This window comes from Hyaena hyaena, unplaced genomic scaffold (assembly GCF_003009895.1).
Source record: "Hyaena hyaena isolate Hyena2069 unplaced genomic scaffold, ASM300989v1 scaffold_1129, whole genome shotgun sequence".
Classification (NCBI taxonomy): domain Eukaryota; kingdom Metazoa; phylum Chordata; class Mammalia; order Carnivora; family Hyaenidae; genus Hyaena; species Hyaena hyaena.
This window is the reverse complement of record NW_024081761.1, coordinates 475,122-485,197: the sequence shown is the minus strand read 5'-3', so window position 1 is coordinate 485,197 and position 10,076 is coordinate 475,122. Positions and strand designations below refer to the sequence as shown.

Below are 10,076 nucleotides of genomic sequence, written 5' to 3'. Positions count from 1 at the left end.
GTCTGGTGTTACAGTACTTGAGGCAGGGAGTATAGGAGGTGAATTCAGTTTAGGGAAAAAGAAGACATATTGTGTATAACTTGTCTAAGACATTTGAATGTAAATGTCCAAGTATATCTACTATGTACACCACATATCACACATAGAAAGCACAATTGCTCAGTAAGGATATATGAGCTGGATTTATAGATATGGAACATCAATAGCATATGGTTGATGTGTATAGAAAGAATATAATAGTAAATACATTTCTCAGTTATTAGTGTTATCTAGATACCATACTGGTGTCCTGGGGGTAGACAGAAAGAGGAGTCTAGAATCTCAGAGATTAGAGCCAGAATTAAACAGAATGTGAAGTCAAAAAAAGCTGGAGGGAGGAGGAGAAAGAGAAGTTTCAAAGTGTAGAATGAGCTCATATTCTAGGGACATAAATTGAGTTGAGGAGTAAAAGTGTCCCTTGATTTTGATAATTAGGAAGCCACTGAAACTCTAATTAAAGGGAAGGACAGATGAAGGAAATGGAAGAGTTTTAATCTCTTTCCTTAGAGTTGCATTGGACATTAATTAGTCACCTTTCAAACAGATTCTAGAGGAAGTACTTGAGCTCAGAAGGAAGACTCTGACAAGAAAAGTGTGGTTGTGGTTGCTTGTTGTTTGAGGTGAATTAGAGCCTACCTCCTAAAGAGAGAGATAAGGGTAAAACAAATACAGTTCTCACAGAACAAGTTGAAGGAGATGAAATAAGTCATGTTGGTGTTGCGATAAGCCTATCATCCTACTGCTTAAGAATGGATGAGTAAGGTTGGGATACCTGAACAAGCTTGTGGAGGGTGATCTGGAGGGAGGAAAGGTGAATATTCTGCATGCCGAAGCCCATCATCTAGATCCATCTTCGAGGAGTGAGGCACTCATTCTTGCAGTTATTTGCAAATAGCAGACTGCTATTTGCTCATGGCTGAGTCATTCTTCAGAAATTGTCCTTGTCCAAGGTTCCTTGGTTCCTCCCCAGACGCACTGTATTCAATGACTTGTTGATGCAGGGATATCAAACCCATCCCCCTGGCCTCAATTCAGGATATCTGTGAAGAGCCATCAGAGTTCAGAGCTCCCGTGAGATTGGTTGAAACCTCAGTGCAAACACATACCACTTTAACCTCTCTCTTAGCAGAATCCAGTATTTTTCTACTTGTTTACAGGTATTGTTCTCAAGGAGAGTCTTCAATAAACCTCCTGCATCAAATCTTGGTTGCAAAGATTGTTCTAGGGGAACCCAATTTAAGAGAGTGACTATATATGTGGTAATCTGCTTCATTTCTCCTAGATTTGGATCCAACAAGCAGGAACAGAGTTTTGATTTTATTTAGAGGACTGATCAAAAGACTCCAAAATGAGAAGTTAACATAATGGAATTCTAAAGCAGTAGTTCTCAACTGGGAGCAGAGGTTAGCAATAGGGAGGCTATGTCCCATGCCTGTGCCCATCTGTGTCCACCCTTTATACCTTTCTTCCCCAAATTCTGACACCTCACACTAACCCCATTACCTCCTGGAGAAACACCATTCTAATACTGTGGAGCTGTCTGCACATTGGGATGCACCTGTTGAGGAGGTGTGCCACTGTAGATGGAAAGCCTATCCGTGACATGAGGTAGTCCCTAGAGGAGAGAGGAAAGGCAGAGAAGTTTTGTCTTTTGTTTGTTTAAGGGAGGTACTTCAGTATATTTATACTCTAGATGAAAGAGACCAGTGGAGAGAGAACAGTTGTGAATCCAGGGAAAAGAAGAAATAATTAATAGAAAGGCACCTTGCTTAAAAAGACCCTATCCCACTCAGTCCCTGTAAATTATTCTCCAATAGTCTCATACCCACGCTCAGAAGGCAAGAACTCTTATCCTGCATCTTTGTTTGTTTGTTTGTTTGTTTATTTATTTATTTATTTTGAGAGAGAGAGAGAGAGAGAGAGAGAGAGAGAGAGAGAATTCCAAGCAGGCTCTGCGTTTTCAACACAGAGCCTGACACAAGGCTTGAACTCACAAACTGTGAGATCATGACCTGAGCTGAAACCAAAAATCGAATGGTTAATGGACTGATTCACCCAGGTGCCCCCTGCATCTTTAGAATTAGAGTTTCCATCTCCAAACCCCCAATTCCCTCAAGCTGAAGGTTAGTGATATTTGATAAGACTTCCAGTGCTTTTTCAACCCATTTCTAAATGGGTTGGTCACTCTTGCTCTCAGCTGCTTGGGGTCATCATGAGACTGGCAAGTTTCATTCTCTTTGGGAGATCTATTTATGACTGTGCTTCATGCCTACAGCTCTCCTGATGGTATGATTAGTTTTGCAGTGGACATCCTTCCCCTTGAATCAAAACCAAAGGATAATAAGTCCCTTCATTTCACAGCTGATATAAACTATAATTATGATGAAACAAAGCTGGGAGTTCAAGTGAATGTGCTCAGGAGTGGTCAAGTGATAAGGCTTTGCTGCAATTAGAAATCACTCCGGGATGTTGACCCCTCCCTCTGAGTTTAAGTGGAGAATAAATTAGGTGAAAGGAAGGAACAGGACATGCAGGAGGAAGAAAAATCATTTAAAGGATCTCTGACAAATCATAGCACAAAGGTTGAATTTGTCTTGTTGTTTTTTTAAATTTTATTTTTGTTTTTATTTTAAAACTGCTTTGGGGGATGAAAGCAAATTTCCCTGGTAAGAAACAATTGCTTTACAGGGCTGGCTTGGGGGCTATTATCAAGACATGACCTGAGTGCAATGCTCCCCACAGGTCATAAAGATGACTTTATATGGGAGCTGATCATAGGAAAAGTGATTGAGGCTATTATTAACACATTACTCAATTACTTATTAATTACTTTAAAATGGATAGAAATGAGGCAATTAGGAGTTCACAGTTCTAATTGGTATTTGAAATCACAGAGGGTGAATTGATGAGCACCAGCTGCTCTGATATTTTGTGTGGTGATCAGCTACTGGGGAAGAGGCTAGAGAGTGATATTCTGTAATCTCTCTTTTTACAGCATGGCCACACTCAGGGAGGGCAGATATTTCCCCCAGGAGGAAAAAAAAAAAAAAAAGCACTCATACTTCCATTTGACTGGACAGCCATGAGGTCGGGATCTGGCTATGGTATGCAGCCCTGATAGAAAGGAGGAAAGCTGTGCATTCGTCTTTCCCATTGTGGACACCAGAACAAAATTTGCACCCTGGAAATGTGAGATGACTGCGAGTATAGATGAGTTCAAAATTAAATTCTGGGAACAAGTGGGTTATGAGCCTGCCAGACACAGTATCAATACCTATACTAAAGCCTAGAGTCTTCTTGCTTGTTGAGCGTTAGGTGGGCTAACCACTCAAGACATACTCCATGCCTCATTTAGGTCTTCAGAAGGCATTTGGTGTCTTTTGATCACATGTCCATTACTTCTGTGATAAGAAGTCTAAATGCTCAAGGAAGTGGCCTCCTTCCATGGGTTTTCCAGAGTTTTCTTTCCTCAAGGAGATATATTTATGATATTAAATATGTCTTAATATAGTTATGTATACCTTTCTTTTCCCCTCATAGGTTTCTTTCATATACATCCTTTGAAACATGTCACAGCTATGGAGAGTTAGTGTTCTCATGTTCAGTAACTGAATCAAAATGGTAACAGTCTTTCCTGAAAAGTCTGCAATTTTCTTTACCAAAAAAGACTTTAATTTTCATAAAAAAATGTGAAATATGGAAAAAAGCATGTCAGAAAGAAGGGGAAGAGGGCACGAGAGGTAGAGAAGAATGAAAGAAGGAATAAAGAGCCAAAGGAAGAAGCATAAGGGAGTGAGAAAGTGTGACTTTCAGGTGTATAAAAGCAGGGACATCTCCTTGTCCCTTTCTACGATGGTTAATTTTATGTGTCAACTTGACCAGGCCATAAGGTACCCAGACATTTGGTCAAACATTACTTTGGGTGTGTCTTGGAGAATGTTTCAGGATGAGATTACCATCTCAATTGTTAGACTGAGCAGAGCAGGTTGCTCTGGTGCTTCTGAATAGCTCAAGGCCAAGGAAGGAAACCCCCCTGCTTGACTACTGAGCTGGTCTTGTCCAGCCTTCAGACTCAGATGGAAACACCAGCTCTTAGGTCTTGAGTCTGTTGGCTTTTGGAGTGGAATTTACGTCATTGGTTTTCTTGGTTCTCAGACCTTCAGATTCACACCATAACTACCATCAGCTCTCCTGGGTCTCTAGCTTGCTGACTACAGATGTTGGGACTTCTCAGCCTCCATAATTATTTGGTCCAACTCCTAAATGTATTATTATATTATATTATATTATATTATATTATATTATATTATATTATATTAATTAGTTATCCAGAGAAACAGAGCCAATAGGATATATGTACATATACTACATCGTGAAGAAGCATGTCAGAATATATATTTCCTATTGGTTCTCTTGACCTGGGCAACCCTGACTAACACACCATCCCAAGCTTTTCCTTCTCTGTGTATTTAGGGGAAGATGGATTTTGTCTCATATCTACTTCTAGGCTACTTCATGCTGTATACTTCTCTATTATCATCCATCTCATACCTACTTTCATCAATGCCTTGGGTGTCTAATCTCTTCCCTTTGAGGCCATAACCTGGAGGTGTAGAACTGCCATCCTCCATCATATTGATCCTGCCACCACCATGCTGGCCTCAATAGAAGGATGATCCAGAGAAGTCCATTTTTCTTTTTCTTTCAAAGTTTTTATTTAAATCCCAGTTAACATACAGTGTGATATTAGTTTCAGATGTACCACATGGTGATTCAACACTTCCATATAGTACCCACTATTCATCATGACAAGTGCACTTCTTAATCCCCATCACCTATTTCACCCATATCCCAGTCCACCTCCCTTCTGGCAAACATCAGTTTGTTCTCTATAGTTAAGAGTCTTTTTCTTGGTTTTCTTCTCTTCTTTAGCCCCTGTGTTCATTTGTTTTGTTTCTTAAATTCCACATATGAGTGAAATCCTATGATATTTATCTTTCTCTAACTTATTATACTTAACATAATACTCTCTAACTCTATCCACATCATTGTAAATAACAAGATTTCATTCTTTTTAATGACTAATACGCATGCGCGCGCACGCGCGCGCGCGCGCGCACACACACACACACATCTTTTTCTTCATCTATTTATCAGTCAGTTGACATTTGGGGTCTTTCCATAATTTGGCTATTGTAGATTATGCTGCTATAAACATTGGGGTGCATATATCCTAGAAGGCCACTTTTAATTGTTCATAGAACCACTAATGGAAAGATGTTACATGTAAGTTTAGAGATAAATAGAATTTCTACTGGACTTGTGGTACCAATTAGTTTTGCTACTCAGCATCTCTTCCTTTTTGTCTGCTAATAGCACCCTTCTTCCATTTGGAAAACTGCTCCATTCCCAATCTATTTTGTTCTGGAAGAGTATGGTCACAGTGCCCACCTCATGGCAACAGTAAGTGGTCCAAGAGATGGACACTTGGCCCAAAGAAGGATATCAGAATTCATCCTTGGGATTGATAATATGGACTATATATATAAAGGAAAAAATGTCTGTCTTCCCACCAGAGATACTAAACTGAGAGAGCATAAACGTGGAGCTGCTCGCAATCACCTTCCCTAAATTCATAGAAAAAGTCCATCTCTAGTAGGAGAAAATGAGACCAACACAGACAATAGCAAAATTGAAAATTGAAGAGGAATATGAAGGGAGGAGGAGAAAGAGGGTTATAATATTTAAGTTCCTGGGTCTAACCATGCCTGAAGGAGCCATTAACCCCTTGACTTCCCAAGTATATGAACCAATGGGCTTCAGTTTTGGTTTAGGATAGTTTGACTTGAAGGTTCTATTATTTCTAAAGCACACACAACATTCTGATTAATACCAAGCATTTAATATAATCTAAAACATTCTGATTAATACTAAAAGTGGTACAGAGGTTAGAGTGTTACTATTAACAATTTTGTGATTGTAGAGCTAGAAAAGACCTTGGGCATTGGATAGTGAGGCCTCTTACTGAGAAGTTAATGATTTTGGTTGAGTGATTGTAAAGCAGCTGGTTAAACTGCTGTCTACAGGACCTGTAGACTTAGGTTCTGTATACTATAAAACTAGGACTTCAAGAGACTTGGTGGGAAAATGTAATGATGGTGAAGCATTTTTGGTATTTCTAGTGCCCTTTATAAACATTCTGCAATTTAAAAAGTATTAGCTTTGCTTCAAGATGGCCCATCTGAAAACAGCCAAATAGCATAAATAAGACAGCATGTGCATTTGTTAAGAGCTACCTTTTTGTCCTAGAACCAAAATCCAAAGGTAAGTATGAAGGAGGGGGGGTCATATAACCATAAATCTTTTGAAAAACTTATCTGTCTCTACAAAGTCAAGAAAGTGGAAAAATGTGGGAAATACAGTTGGGATCTGAGATACTTAGGGTATCCTTGGGATTTATGCTTCCTTAAAATAGAAGACAGCTTGTCTTTTTCTAAGGGATGGGAAGATCCTAAAATCTCTTGCTTAAGAGATTGTGCTTCTTTGCTAAGAAATTTTAAAGATATGGAAAAACAAGAAGAATAATACAACAAATACCTAATCTTTCACAACCCAGAATTAATGGTGGCTAATTGCTTGCAGACATAGGTAGTCTATATATAGTTCAAATTCTCTATTTACTCTAGAGTATTTCATAACATGATTGTCAACCTAACAAGTTGTGTCTGTTTCCTTTGTAATACAGATTTAGGTGGTCAGATTTATAGTATTGCAAACAATAGATTAATTGCTGTCGTTATATGTTCTGTGGTGCATATGTGTATGAATTTTTTCTAGTTTGTACATCTGGATGTGGACTACTGGATCCTAAAGTTTGCATAGCTACTATCAATTGCTCTCTGAAGTTATGCCAACTTATATTTTTACCAGTAATAGATGACTATTCCATTTTCCCCAAAGCTTTGCAAATAATCAACATTGTAAGACTTTTTAATATATGTCTATTTGATGAGGGACAAACGGCACTGTGTTGTTGCTTTACTTGCTTATATTTTGCAAAAACTAAATAAGGTTGAACATCTTTTTGCATATTTATTGCCCAGTTTCAATTTCTTCTATGAATTTTATTACCTGTGACTGTTTCTCTGTGTTTTTTCTTCTTGAGTGGTGGAAGATATTTATATATTTTGCATATGAATCCTTTGTCTGGGTAGTGTTTGTAGAATATAGGCTTTGACCCAATTTGTTTGAATTCTGGTTTATCACTAAGCAGTAAGTGGCTTATCTGTTTTGTGCTTCAGTTTTCTTATCTGTAAACTAGAGAAGATGGTAGTTCCTCTCTCATGGTGCTATCTGGAAGGTTGAATTAATAGCTAGACAAAGTATTTAGAATGATCAATAACTTATCAGAATGCAGAAGAGAGAAAACATGAGAAAGACACAAGAGCTCACATTCTTTTTTGTTTTAAGTTTTTGTTTATTTTTAAAAATTTTTTTTAATGTTTTATTTATTTCTGAGAGAGAGACAATGTGAGCAGGGGAGGGTTAGAGAGAGGGAGACACAGAATCTGAAACAGGCTCCAGGCTCTGAGCTAGCTGTCAGCACAGAGCCCAATGCGGGGCTTGAACCTACAAACCGTGAGATCATAACCTGAGCTGAAGTGGGACGCTTAACCAACTGAGCCATCCAGGCACTCCTTTGTTTGTTTATTCAGAGAGAGAGAGCTAGTGAGATCACACATACATGCACGGAAGAGGCAGAGAGAGGGAGACAGGGAGGGAGAGAATCTCAAGCAGGGCTTGATCTCATGAATTGTGAGTTCATGACATGAGCTGAAATCAGGAGTTGGATCCTTAACCAACTCAGGTACCCCTCAAGTGCTCCACAAAGAGCTCACATTCTTTTCAATTCTTTCACAGCAGCAGAAACAAATAAACCATTAGTAGGTCCATAAATATCCTGGTTCACATTTTATAATATTGTTGTTGGTTCCTTACCTTTTCACATGCCTCTTCTTTTCCTATCCCCATTTTGTGTGCCATTCAAGCTTCCACACATGTGCAAACTTAACACAAATAGCATATGTTTATGAGAATTTATAAGATGATCTTTCCTTTGGCTCCCAAAGCTTCTTGAAAATTCCTTGAACATAGCCCTTAACTCACAGTACCGTAATATTTTCTATTCCTCTGCTCAACCCAGTAAGGAGGTTAAGACTATAGACTGCCCCATTCGTCTCAATATCCCCAGTGGCTAGGATCATCACTGCCATTTGGAAGGGATTCTCTTAAGTGTTAAATGACTGCCTGACAGAAGGTGTTTCTAACTGGAGGAAAAATAATGCTTTAAAATTCTGGTCCAGCCAATCAGTAAGTAACTGGGGAGTAGCTTTACTGAAGGTTAATTTTGGAATCATTTATTAAATAGATTTTGCATTAATTATTAAGTGTCGCTTGGGAAATCTAGCGAACATATATTATGTGTACCCAGCACCTATGCATTATTGCATCCTGCGCACACACACACACTCAGACACACACACTATATTGTAGAAATATCAGCAAAATCTTGGGGGGAAGGGTAGCTTACCTGTAGCCCTTCCTGGGCTCGCTTACTGTTTATTTAAAAGGAAACAATTCATTTCTTTTGGGCTTCAGCAAAGAACTCTGCTTAACTGGGCTGGTAACACATCAGAGAGAAAGGAAGGTGTCATTTGGCAATTTGGCTGCTGCTGATGACACAGTCATCTTTCAGGAAAGAAGTTAGCTTCAGGGAAGGCTGCCTATTAGAGCAAAAGGATAGCAAGTTAAGAGAATTGGTTGCTAGCTTTTCTTTGCAGGAAAGCAATCTTTTTTTTTTTTTTTTTTTTTTCTGAGTATGAGAAAATGCAACCTATTTATTCTGAGTGAGATAATATTAAGAAAGGAGAGGCTAAAAACCAAAAATACAAATCTTGAGAGCCACAGGGACTATAAGATCATTGGGGGAAGGAATCATGCTCTTTGTATGTACACTGAGGACCTGACCCAGTGCCTGGCACCAGCGGCCCCTTGGTAAATATTCGTTACATGAGTGTATGAATGAATGAATGTCTCCTAGTTATAGAAGCATCCCCTTCTTCTCCTCCAAATTCTTTTATTATTAGAAAAATATAATATTCCATGTTTTCAAAATTACAAAAGAATAAAGAGAAAAAAAGAAAACACATTCATAAGTGACCCCTAAAGATAAAATTAGGTTTTGACTATTTTCCGGCAGCATTTGTATGCATGTACATGTGTGGTGTTTGGGGTTTCTTTTGGGGGGAGCTGCCTATTTTTAATGTATTTCTTTCAAGACCACCTCCTTGCAATTTCCAGGGACAAAATACAAAACAAGAAACAAACTTCCTTTCAAATACATAAACAGCGTGCTGGAGCTTCTAAAAGCATTACTGATGACCGTGTTACAGAAGACTCTGCTTACTCTGGGGCACTTCAGTATTCCCAAGGAATAAATGTGATTTCTCTTTTCCTCCTACTGGGATGTTCTCAGGTGTTAAGTCCCTGCTCCCGCACTTTGACAGATTTTCCATGTAGAAGATAGGGAGCCTGGAAACCAGCCTGACAGTTGGAGTGAAGCCATTCCCCATCTCATGCCAGAACCAAAGGCTATTGGCCACATTCTTCTTTTAAAGCAGGGAAGTGAGAAAACAAGTCCTAATCCAAAACCAGTACCTGTCTTCATGACCACATCTGCCACACACTGCTTGCAGTTCCTGCTGAGCTCGGAATCTGACATGTTCCCCGTATGTGTGTCCGTTGTATGGACAAATGTATGGTCATGATATATAAACAGTTTTCATTCTAATTTTTATTTGCCTTGTGAATATTTTTGAATGTTATTTTTTAAGAATATGATTTATAATTGCTGAAATATTAATCTGTCCATGTTTAATGATTTTATTGTTAGATAATTAAACTTTTAAAATAGCACCTATTTTAATAACATGAATTCCAATTAATAAGGTTACTTAAGTCAAAGGATATCAATATAT

At 38.6% G+C, this 10,076-nt stretch overlaps 1 pseudogene; it reads right to left on the bottom strand.

Moving 5' to 3' along the window:
• Positions 1-9,570: 9,570 nt before the first annotated feature.
• Positions 9,571-9,820, bottom strand: LOC120224215 (annotated as a pseudogene).
• Between the last annotated feature and the right edge of the window lie 256 nt (positions 9,821-10,076).